Below are 12,645 nucleotides of genomic sequence, written 5' to 3'. Positions count from 1 at the left end.
GATGTTTAGTTGGATGTTTAGTTGGATGTCTGGTTGGATGTTTGGTTGGATGTTTAGTTGGATGTCTGGTTGGATGTCTGGTTGGATGTTTGGTTGGATGGTTTTCAGTGGCTCCTCTCTCCATCAGGGTCAGTTCGCCCGGTTTAAGCGCTACGTCGGCCACAGCGCTCAGGTGACCAACGTCCGCTGGGCTCAGGATGACTCCGCCCTGCTGACGGTGGGCGGAGCCGACACCGCCCTGATGATCTGGGCCAGGGAGCGAGGAGGCGGAGTCGACAGAGAGCTGGACCCTCCGCCGGGCGTGGACAGCGAGGAGTCAGAGGACGACATCGAGGAGGACGGAGGTGGGACTGAACTCTCTGACTGGTTCCTCTGGTTCCTCTGACTGGTTCCTCTGGTTCCTCTGACTGGTTCCTCTGGTTCCTCTGACTGGTTCCTCTGATTGGTTCCTCTGGTTCCTCTGACTGGTTCCTCTGGTTCCTCTGACTGGTTCCTCTGGTTCCTCTGACTGGTTCCTCTGGTTACTCTGACTGGTTCCTCTGGTTGGTTCCTCTGACTGGTTCCTCTGACTGGTTCCTCTGGTTCCTCTGGTTGGTTCCTCTGGTTCCTCTGACTGGTTCCTCTGGTTCCTCTGGTTCCTCTGACTGGTTCCTCTGGTTACTCTGGTTGGTTCCTCTGACTGGTTCCTCTGATTGGTTCCAGTGAAACTCTGAGATTTTCCACCCATTCAGCCGCCCTGCTTCCTGGTTTCTGATGTCATTTCCTGTGCTGCAGGTTACGACAGTGACGTTGCCAGAGAGAAGACGGTGGATTATGTGACCAAGATGTTTGCGGTGAGCATCAGAGAGATGAGAGGAACCAAACCTCCCCAGCAGCTGAAGGAGCTTTCTGCTGAGGAGAGGTAGGAGCCGGAAACACGGCGCTCTGATTCATGGACGACGGTTTGAATCCTGCAGACGTTGCTGCTTTGATTCAGAGTTTATGAAAACTGCTGATGACTTCACTGCCCAGGAGGAGTGACTCAGCAGGAAAATGTTTCACAAAGTGATAATCTGGCCAGATTCCAGATACAAATGAGAGAAACTCATTAATTTAATTACTTATTTAAACTGTGCAGCAGGGGAACATTTACCTTCCTGAGAGTCTGAAACCAGGCTCCCCCTAGTGTCTAACGCTGGTACTGCCCCACCCAGAGAGTCTGACCTTTAAACTACTGGAGCTGACCTTTAATCAATCAGCTGCTCCTCTTCCTCTTCCTCTTCCTCTTCCTGTTCTGTGGGAATCAACGTGTCGGTATTTTGTATCTTCTGCATGATCTGTGACTGTTTCACTCCTCCAGCACTGAAAGCTGCTTTCAGTTCATCAGCGGTTCCTTAAAGGTCCGGATCCATCCTCAGATTATTTCACTGTCATTGATCCGATGTTCAGGGATCAATGATCTGCACAACTGGATCAATCCATGATCAATAATCAGGGATCTTTTTGTACTCACATATAAACAGTTCTTAGTTCAGATCTACTTTGTGCAAATTTGATGAAAACAATTTTTTTTTTTCTTTTTTCTTACAGTAAAATGGATCAAATATTTTCTCCATCAAAGTTTCTTCATTTTCTCCTCAGGATTTATCTTCTGCACTTTGGAGACATTTTAGTTATTTTACGAACTTTCTTTTATCTAATGGATTAAAGTTGTTTTATGAATTTTGCTTTTTGTTCACTGGAACTAAAACTGTCTAGTTTATGGTGCAGAACATAAAGCATGAAGTGTGTGTGTGCGTGTGTGTGTGTGTGTGTGTGTGTGTGTGTGTGTGTGTGTGTGTGTGTGTGTGTGTGTGTGTGTGTGTGTGTGTGTGTGTGTGTATGTGTGTGTGTGTGTGTGTGTTGGTAAGGTTGTTGCTGTAAATGTTTATATTTGTTTACTAAAGTTATTGTATTATACCTGTTATTGTATAACACCTGTTACCTGGTTAACACCTGATAACAGGTGTTAACCAGGTAACACCTATCCATCCATCCATCCATGAGATGGATGGATCCATCCATCCATCCATCCATGAGATGGATGGATCCATCCATCCATCCATGAGATGGATGGATCCATCCATCCATCCATCCATCCATCCATCCATCCATCCATCCATCCATCCATCCATCCATCCATCCATCCATCCATCCATCCATCCATCAGGCTGGTGAAGGATGGATGAAGGATTGATGGATTTGTTAGAAAGGTTTGCAGTTGAATGGTCAATTTTCTTGTATTGTATTTTTTGACACCTTTGCAGTTTTTCCATTATTGTTAGAAGTGGTCTAGTCCAATCATCAGTTGTAGAAAGACTGTATCTGTCAACATTTCTAATTGAATTGAGCCAATTAATTGGTTTTGTCTCCACTTGCTGTCTCTACTGCCTCCATGTTTCCTCATGTTGGCATTAAGACCCGATCATGTTTTAATATTTTGCATCTTTATTTTCATGTTTTTATATTTTGCTGATAATCGTCCTGATTGGTCCTTCAGGCCTCCGGTGAGTCGAGCTGCACGGCAGCCGGAGAAACTACAGAAGAACAACGTGAGCAAGAAGAAGAGACAGGTGGAGGTAGAGCAGCCATCTTCATCTTCATCATGTCTACCTTCCTCTTCATCGTCTCTACCCTCCTCTTCATCGTCTCTACCCTGCTCTTCATCGTCTCTACCCTCCTCTTCATCGTCTCTACCCTGCTCTTCATCGTCTCTACCCTGCTCTTCATCGTCTCTACCCTCCTCTTCATCGTCTCTACCTCCTCTTCATCATTTCTACCCTCCTCTTCATCGTCTCTACCCTGCTCTTCATCGTCTCTACCCTCCTCTTCATCGTCTCTACCCTCCTCTTCATCGTCTCTACCCTCCTCTTCATCGTCTCTGCCCTCCTCTTCATCATTCTACCCTCCTCTTCATCGTCTCTACCCTCCTCTTCCTCACTGTGTTTCTCAGGACCTGGTTCTGGATCACGTCTTTGGGTTCAGAGGCTTTGATTGCCGGAACAACCTTCACTACCTGAAACGACGGCTCAGACATCGTCTACCACACTGCTGCCACGGCCATCGTCCACAGTCTGAGCAACGGTACCGACCCAGCCTGACCGGGAAACGCCTGATCTGGACCGAACCCGACTCGCTCCAGTAATAAAACTCCTTTCTGCTCTGCAGGAACTCAGAGTTTCTACCTGGAGCACAGCGACGACATCTGTGTCTGACCGTCAACCAGCATCCCAGATACAAGAACGTCATTGCTAGCGGACAGATCGGTACGGTGACGTCCTCACCCTGACCATGTCCTCCTCACCCTGACCTCCTCACCCTGACCTCCTCACCCTGACCTCCTCACCTGACCTGCTGACCCTGACCTGCTGACCTGACCTCCTCACCCTGACCTCCTCACCCTGACCTGCTGACCCTGACCTCCTCACCCTGACCTCCTCACCCTGACCTCCTCACCCTGACCTGCTGACCCTGACCTGCTGACCCTGACCTCCTCACCCTGACCTCCTCACCCTGACCTGCTGACCCTGACCTGCTGACCCTGACCTCCTCACCCTGACCTGCTGACCCTGACCTGCTCTTTCTCTCTCTCTCTGCATGGCTCTGTGTTTCTCATCTCTACTCAACCAGCTCTGCTTTTACTTTCCTGTTTTATTTCTACTGACAAAATAAAGAAACAAGAACAAGTGAAAAACTTGGAACTCTAATCTAACGAGTGGGAAAAAAACGTAAAATGTTTCAAACTTTTGCTCAGATAAAAAAAAAATATTTTAGAAACGTTTTCCTGTGACTTGCAGATGTTATTTATGGTTCAGCTGAAACTGATGTTTCCATTTAGTTTTATATCAGATGCAACTTTAGATTCCTGCTGAAGCCACAAGACTAACCCTGAACCTAACCCTAACCCTAACCGTAATCCTAATCCTAAACCTAATCCTAACCCTAACCGTAATCCTAATCCTACCCTAACCGTAATCCTAATTCCTGGTGAATTTGATAATTTTCTGCAAATATAATAAACCTGTTTGGTTTATTGATCTGCACAGGAAGGTGGAGTTAGACATTAGAGGACTTGTAGTACTAATGACTGTTTATTTTTATCAGTATTACTGTAATAGATGTTATTACAGCATTATCAGTTTCTACTGCTTTAAACTACCAGTAGTTTTGTGAACGCTCCTCAGTGCCAGAGCTGGAAAACCTGAACTAAACTTATTGTTTTCTAAACTCCTATTGATTATTAGAGAACTGAACAGGCTGAAATGGTTTCATGCATTCAGAATGAAAACTGTAACTGCTGAGCATTTTGTATCGTCTGCTAATGAAACTCAACCACCGACTCAGGAAGAAACTGTGAAATGAAACCTTCTTTCCGTTTCATGTTTCTAGTCTTAAATCAACTCTCAGCAGGTTTTTATTTGTTTTTATTTATGTGTTTTTTGCTGGCCTTGTTGCCTCATCGCTCTCACAACTCGCCAGGTGACGTCGGTGAAATCCCAGGTAAATTATTCACCAACCTGCCGCCGTCTCATCTCAGCAAACAGCCTGAAGTCCACAGGAAACCTGCTGAGGGATTATAATCTGGGAATATTCCATCATTTAAACTTAATTTAACATGACCTGTTTATATGTTTCCAGGATGAACTTTCATTTTGTCTGAAGGGTTTGGATTCTGTGTTCTGCTGGTTCTGGTTTCAGGGTGTTTGTCGGCTGCTCTCATCCTCATCCTGCTTGGTTTGCGCTGAATCTTTGCTGCTGTTGTTTGACCTGCTGACCTCACTTCCTATGTGTTGTCGCTCATGCAGGTACGAATCCGTCCATCCACGTCTGGGACGCCATGAGCAAACAGACTCTGTCCATCCTGCGCTCCAGCCACGCCAAAGGAGTCGGATACGTGAACTTCAGCGCCACCGGGAAGCTGCTGCTGTCTGTCGGAGTCGACCCTGAACACACCATCAGCGTGTGGCGCTGGCAGGAAGGTCTGGACCAGTTTACCAGTAAACCAGTAACACAAACAAAGCTTCATCTAGAACAGCTTTGTTTTACTTTTAAAGTTTTTTCTTTGTAAAAACTCACCAAACATGACCAAAAAATTAAACTAAAATTAATTTAAAATTATATTACAGAATTAAATGATAATGTCTATAAACAATAGATAAAAGAAAATAAATAAATGTAGAAATATGACTAAATATATTCATGTTACACATTTTGATTCTCTTCATTTTTAATAAATTGCGTTATTTGTATTTATAAATTCAATCAAAAATCTATTTGCTTCCATCATGTTATAAACATTTGACTAAAATTAGAACAAAAACATGTCAAACTAAAACTGAACATTTAGTTTTGGATGTTAATTTGCTAAATCTGTGAACCTAACAGGTTAAAGTAAAACTATCTGATAGTTTATTATTTATTCCTTTATGACCCGTCAGCAGGAACCAGAACCGTTTCTCTTTCAGGGTCCCGGGTTTGCAGTAAAGCCGGACATCCGGACCGGATCTTCGTGGTGGAGTTCCGGCCGGATTCGGACTCCCAGTTTGTTTCTGTGGGAATCAAACATGTGAAGTTCTGGACTCTGGCTGGAGGAGAGCTGATGTATAAGAAAGGCGTGGTGGGGTCAGTGGAGGCCGGCCGCATGCAGACCATGCTCTCTGTGGCCTTCGGTGCTGTGAGTTTTCTGCTGTTTCTCAAATCCGGTCCGGGTTTTTCTGGTGTCTCTACAGGTGGATGTGATGCAGAAACCTTAGATCACCTGGTTATTAACAAACAGGTAAACAGACTGATCTCCGCGTTTGTTCCCAGAACAACCTGACGTTTACCGGCGCCATCAACGGCGACGTGTACGTGTGGCGACATCACTTCCTGCTGCGGCTGGTGGCGAAGGCCCACACGGGGCCGGTGTTCACCATGTACACCACGCTGAGGGACGGACTCATCGTCACCGGAGGGAAGGAGCGGCCGTGAGTGACGCGCTGCTTCAGCCTCAGAGGAACCGGAACCAGACGGTTCTAAAACAGACTCACTAGTTTATTAAAAGGTTCTCCTGAGAACTAGAGAGTATGATGGAAACTCAACCTTCTGATTGTTACATAAAGTTATGAAGTTTTTCTTTCTTTAAAAACAAAGCTGGAGTTTTGCTTCAATTATTTCATGTTTGAGAAATCCCTGAATCTTCATGGCAACCAGTCAACTGGTGAAAACGCCTGGGTGGACCTAGCCCCGCCTTCAAGACACGGCTCCACCTCAGAGCTGAGGTTTCCAAGCCACCGCCCTACCCTGCTCCTTCAGACTAGCCAGCAGCTATTAGCAAACAGCTGCTGAGCTCGTTATAGGAGCTGCTGCTCAGAGCAACCTGGTAAAAATGATAAAGCGTTAACAGAGGAGCCATGTTGGATAACTTCCTGGAGGCGGAGCTTCAGAAAGAGCAGGAGCCTCTTAAAGAGCCAGAAGCCCAATTTAAATTGTTACATCGTTACATTGTGTAGTCACATTTAAGTCAGCATTTTATAACAAGTGAAGGAAAGACGGTTACTTCATTGTGTTATAAAATATTCCTTCATGGTACTGTTCCTTTAAAGATGCTTCTAGTCCATCAGGATCAGGTCTTTTCAGAATAAAACATGATTCTGTTATGCTGAAGAGAAGAGTGTAAAACCTTCACCTGGTGGATGTTTGAGTTGTTCTGTCTGAATCGATGCTCTGGATTCGCCCATCAGGACCAAAGAGGGCGGAGCCGTGAAGCTGTGGGACCAGGAGATGAAGCGCTGCCGGGCCTTCCAGCTGGAGACGGGTCAGCAGGTGGAGTGCGTCCGATCCGTTTGCAGAGGAAAGGTCCGACTCCCGTTTCCCTCCATCCTCCTGCTGCTGCTTCCTCCTCACCAGCTCCTCTTCCTCAGGGGAAGATCCTGGTGGGAACCAAGGACGGGGAGATCCTGGAGGTCGGGGAGAAGAACGCGGCGTCCAACCTGCTGCTGGACAGCCACGGCCGCGGAGGGATCTGGGGTCTGGCCGCCCACCCAGGCAAAGAGCTCTGCGTCACGGCCAGCGACGACGCCACCATCAGGCTGTGGGACCTGAGCGACAAGGTGACGCGCCGCCATGATGCCGGAGATTATGGCAGCGCAACAGGATTTTATGTCTTGGATACAATTGACAAAAACTGAAACATGGATCATTTGCTGGCTGATGTCCAGATGATGGTTTTGTTGTCAGAAACTCCTGAACAAAGTGTGTGTCGGCTCCGCCGCTCGCTGCGTGAGCTACAGCTCAGACGGAGAGATGCTGGCGGTCGGGATGAAGAACGGAGAGTTCCTCCTCCTCCTCTCCAACTCCCTGAAGATCTGGACCAAGAAACGAGACCGCAGAGCCAGCCTCCAGGACATCCGGTAGGAGGTCCAGTCAGAACCAGTCAGAACCAGTTAGAACCAGTCAGAACCAGTCCAGTCAGAACCAGTCAGAACCAGTCCAATCAGAACCAGTCCAGTCAGAACCAGTCAGAACCAGTCCAGTCAGAACCAGTCAGAACCAGTCCAGTCAGAACTAGTCAGAACCAGTCCAGTCAGAACCAGTCAGAACCAGTCCAGTCAGGACCAGTCAGAACCAGTCAGAACCAGTCCAGTCAGGACCAGTCAGAACCAGTCAGAACCAGTCCAGTCAGAACTAGTCAGAACCAGTCCAGTCAGAACCAGTCAGAACCAGTCAGAACCAGTCCAGTCAGAACTAGTCAGAACCAGTCCAGTCAGAACCAGTCAGAACCAGTCCAGTCAGGACCAGTCAGAACCAGTCAGAACCAGTCCAGTCAGGACCAGTCAGAACCAGTCCAGTCAGAACCAGTCCAGTCAGGTCCAGTCAGAACCAGTCAGAACCAGTCCAGTCAGGTCCAGTCCGGTCCAGTTCTGTCCGGTTTAAAGCTGAATGAGTTTTAATGTTTCAGCCGCAGACAGAAGCTGAAATGTTTCCTGTTTCCTGTTTCCTGGTTCTGGTTTCAGCTTCAGTCCGGACCGGCGCCTGCTGGCGGTCGGATCGGTGGAGAACACTGTGGACGTTTACGATCTGAGTGGTGGACCGGTTCTGAGCCGACTGGGTTACTGCAGCGACATTCCTGCCTTCGTCCTGCAGCTGGACTTCTCGGCAGACAGCTGCTACATTCAGGTACCGACCCGACCTGCTGCTGCCGGTTCCGGTTTGACCCAAACGGCAGAGCAGTAAGAACCTGCTGGGTCCAGTCGGTCCCCGTCAGGTCCTGTTGGTTCCTGGTCTCTGGACCCGGCCCAGTGGTTCTGCTCCTTGCGGTCCACTGGGTTCCTAAGGGCTCCGTGGTGCCTTCAGGTGTCGACCGGAGTCTACCGCCGGCTGGTGTTTGAGGTTCCTTCAGGGAAGCTGCTGAGCGACCAGAGCGCCATCGACAGAATCACCTGGGCGACGTGGACCAGGTAACCTTTGACCTGACCTTTGACCTGACCTGAACCGTCAGCAGCTGCTGCTGCTCTGAAGCTGCTCTCCATTCGTCTCTCCAACAGCATTCTGGGAGATGAAGTTCTGGGGATTTGGCCCGAAACGCAGACAAAGCCGACGTGATCTGTGCGTGCGTTTCTCACGCCGGCCTGAACCTCGTCAGCGGAGACGACTTCGGATTGGTCAAACTGTTCGACTTCCCCTGCACTGACAAGTTTGTGAGTTTCAGTATTTAGCTGATCAACAGATGGACTCATCATCATCATCATCATCATCATCATCATCATCATCATCATCATCATCATCATCATCATCAGGAGCTCCAGGTTTTAACTTAAAAATAAGTTTTTAAAATTTATTGCTAACTTTCTGATTAAATAAATAAAAATCAAACATTTTCCAGTTTCACACCAATAATCTGATAAAAGTAGGTCTGATTCTGGTATGAATATCTATAAATAACTGCTCAGGTCAAAGGTCATTTACATCAAAATTACCAAGTTACTGTCCGTTAATCCTGCCTGATAAGGTTTGAAATAATAAATGGGTTCGGGTTAGGGTCAGGGGTCAGGGGTCAGGGGTCAGCGCCGACGTTCAGGACAAACAGAAAAAGTTTTCAGTTTAACAAGAATCCAACCTGACAGTTAAATATTTTACTAGATGAACTTATTAAGGAAAACTCAACTAAACTGAGAAAATGAAATTCATTCCTGTTTTTAACAAGCAGGAAAAGTTTTGAATGTCAGACTCACTTTATTCGGTTCACCAGGATGATGACAGTGGGAGAGAATAACTAGTGTTTTGTTGTCCCAAATAGATCATCCAAGATGTTTTACATAGATTTATAATATTAATGCAGATTATTATCAATAAACCATCTCAAGGCTCTTTACAGTCAAACTTATTTCAATCCTTTATACTGAAAGGTTTCAAGGAAAGAAAGTACATTTCTATTAAACTTGGTCACAACTTGTCAAGAATATAAACTTGTAAAGGTCTGTGGCTGTTTTCTTGACGTTGGTTCTGGTTCTGGTTCTGGTTCTGTTCTGACTTCAGGCCAAACACAAGCGTTTCCATGGACACGCGCCGCACGTCACCAACATCCGATCTCCCACGACGACCAGCAGGTGATCAGCACCGGAGGAGACGACTGCAGGTAAGACCATCACTGATCAGACCCAACCGGACCCAACCGGACCCAACCTGACCCAACCGGAACCCTGACCGAACCCTGACCAGAACCCTGACCAGAACCAACCGGACCCAACCGGACCCAACCTGACCCAACCGGAACCCTGACCGGACCCCTGACCAGAACCAACCAGAACCCTGACCGGAACCAATGAGACCCAACCGGAACCAATGAGAACCAACCGGAACCAACCGGAACCAATGAGACCCAACCGGAACCAACCGGAACCAATGAGACCCAACAGGAACAAACCGGAACCAATGAGACCCAACCGGAACCAACCGGAACCAATGAGACCCAACCGGAACCAACCGGAACCAATGAGACCCAACAGGAACCAACCGGAACCAATGAGACCCAACCGGAACCAATGAGAACCAACCGGAACCCTGACCAGAGCCAATGAGAACCAACCGGAACCCTGACCAGAACCAACCGGAACCCTGACCGGAACCAATGAGAACCAACCGGAACCAATGAGACCCAACCGGAACCAATGAGACCCAACCGGAACCAATGAGAACCAACCGGAACCCTGACCAGAACCAACCGGAACCCTGACCAGAACCAACCGGAACCCTAACCGGAACCAATGAGAACCAACCGGAACCAATGAGAACCAACCGGAACCAATGAGAACCAACCAGAACCAACCGGAACCCTGACCAGAACCAATGAGAACCAACCGGATCCCTGACCAGAACCCTGACTAGAACCCTGACCAGAACCCTGACCAGAACCCTGACTAGAACCCTGACCAGAACCCTGACCAGAACCCTGACCAGAACCCTGACCAGTACCCTGACTAGAACCCTGACCAGAACCAATGAGAACCAACCGGAACCCTGACTAGAACCCTGACCAGAACCAGGCAGCAGTACCGCTGTTGGACTCATCCGTTTAATGAATGTTTATGATTTAGAGGAATCAGAATAAACTTTCTGGGTTGAAGTTTCTTCATATTAACTTTTTTCTGATTCTGGTTGTTTAGATAAAATTTAATATAAAACTATTTAATAACAACTAAAGTTATTTTAAAAGAACATAAACAACCTTTAATAGATCCTTCAGTTTTGCTTCTTTTATTAAACAGAAAATGAGTTTCTCTGTTTATTTTAATTATTGAAAGACGAACAGAAAATATTAAAAGTCCATCATAAATTAGTTCAAACTTTCATTAGAAATAAAATGTATTATGAAAATAGGATTTAAAAATAAGAGACAAGTTTGTGAGTTTTCTTTGAAATAGAAACCTGCTCCCAACTTCTAAATAAATAAAACTAAATAAAACTTATTTAGGTTTATTTGAACTTGTTTCCATTCCAGCCAAACTGTTCACACCAGATTCTGTTTTTTTCAGTGTATTTGTGTGGAAATGTCTGTAAACGTCGAGTTCTGAAGAGTCTGAACAGAACCAGAGACGATCCAGAGCAGCTCAGCGTTTCTCTCCACAATCAGCCGGATGGACGGTGGATGGACGCTCTATAGACGCTGGACAGACGGTGGACAGTCAGTGGTTGGACGTTGTGCCTCTGACGTTCAGATGTTCTTCTCCTGGGATCAGACCGGGCGCTCCAGCGCCTCCTACAGGTGGAGGAAAGTCTGTGGTGAATTCAGTGGATCAGAACCTCTGAGGTTCTGAGAAAACTCCTAACTTCACTCTGTGGATCTGTTTCCTCATCAAACACTTTAAAATGACCCTGCAGGCCTCCGTAGAGATCCAGATCTGTGCTGCGCTCCGTTGACCTCTGAACTCCAATCTGGAAACGTTTTCACTCTGAACTGGGGTCCAGTTTAAAGAAGAGAACCAGTTTGATCCTGATCCTGGTACTCAGTCAGCAGACTAATAAACAGAAACAGTTTTATTTCACCCAGAACAGAACCAGAACCAGAACCAAGGCATCAACATAATGATGAAACTGGATCAGAGGCTGAAACCACTTTAAACTTGTTTTCCTGAGAAAAGCAGCTGATAATCTGGACATCGTCCCCTGAAGTGCCTTTCTGGACCTTTCTGCCTGTTGGTCTCATTTATTCTGTACCAGAACCGGGCCAGAACCGGGCTGCAGACGTTTCAAATCTTTGTTCTCTGTCTGGTGCTTCTCTCTGAATGGATAGAAAAAGATTGATGCTTTTAGTTTGAATCCCATCCAGAGCCTGGAGTTCAGACCCAGAGACAATAATAGCTGGAATATTTCATGTTTTTATGCCTGATGACTGGATGAATATGAACTGTTGCTGTGAAACGAGTCAAAGACTCTAGAAATTATAGAAGAAAGAAATCAGCTGGTTATGTTAGTGGAATGTTCCTGTCAATGCAAACACACACACACACCACACACACACACGTACACACACACACAACACACACACACTTATACACACACACACACACACACTGCTGCAGACAGCCAGTTGTGCGGTAAACTTATGAGTTTTTTGTACCTCGTCGGTTCATGTATCAGTTTCCTCCAGAATATTTGCATGAAGCAGATCAGTTTTTGTTCTGTCCAGTTTGAACCAGCTGCTCATATTTATAGAAACCTGTTGTTAATATATAAAGCTGATTTTTTTCACATATTCCTGTCTTCTTAACCTTCACACAGTTCAACAGTCATCTATACATTAGAATGATATTTTCTCTGCCTGGACAGATGAGATGGTTCAACATCCTCTCACATGTTATTTGTTTCTCCCCCTCAACTTAATGAAACCTGAACATGTAGAAATCACTGTTCAACATATCAAACACTTTACGTTCTTGGAAAAATATAATTATTAGAATTATTATTATTATGATAATCATGTCTCTCCTTTCTCATGAAGACTTCATCAAACTCCATCTGATTTCACTGCATAGTGTTACAGGCTCACATTTCTCCTGAATGTTTGTTGTTTTATTTTGGCACCTTTGACAGATCCCTGCTGGTGTGTGTGTGTGTGTGTGGGGGTGTGTGTGTGTGTGTGTGTGTGTG

The 12,645-nt window shown here is 46.2% G+C and overlaps 1 pseudogene; it reads left to right on the top strand.

The window, feature by feature from the left end:
• LOC129356745 (echinoderm microtubule-associated protein-like 6) overlaps positions 1–12,248 on the top strand; it is a 19,285-nt pseudogene extending 7,037 nt beyond the window's left edge.
• The last annotated feature ends 397 nt before the right edge of the window (positions 12,249–12,645 follow it).

The sequence above is a fragment of the Poeciliopsis prolifica genome, unplaced genomic scaffold (assembly GCF_027474105.1).
Source record: "Poeciliopsis prolifica strain line A6 unplaced genomic scaffold, Auburn_PproV2 SCAFFOLD190, whole genome shotgun sequence".
NCBI classification, from domain to species: domain Eukaryota; kingdom Metazoa; phylum Chordata; class Actinopteri; order Cyprinodontiformes; family Poeciliidae; genus Poeciliopsis; species Poeciliopsis prolifica.
The sequence above is the reverse complement of the archived record's forward strand: the minus strand, read 5'-3'. Positions and strand labels throughout refer to the sequence as shown.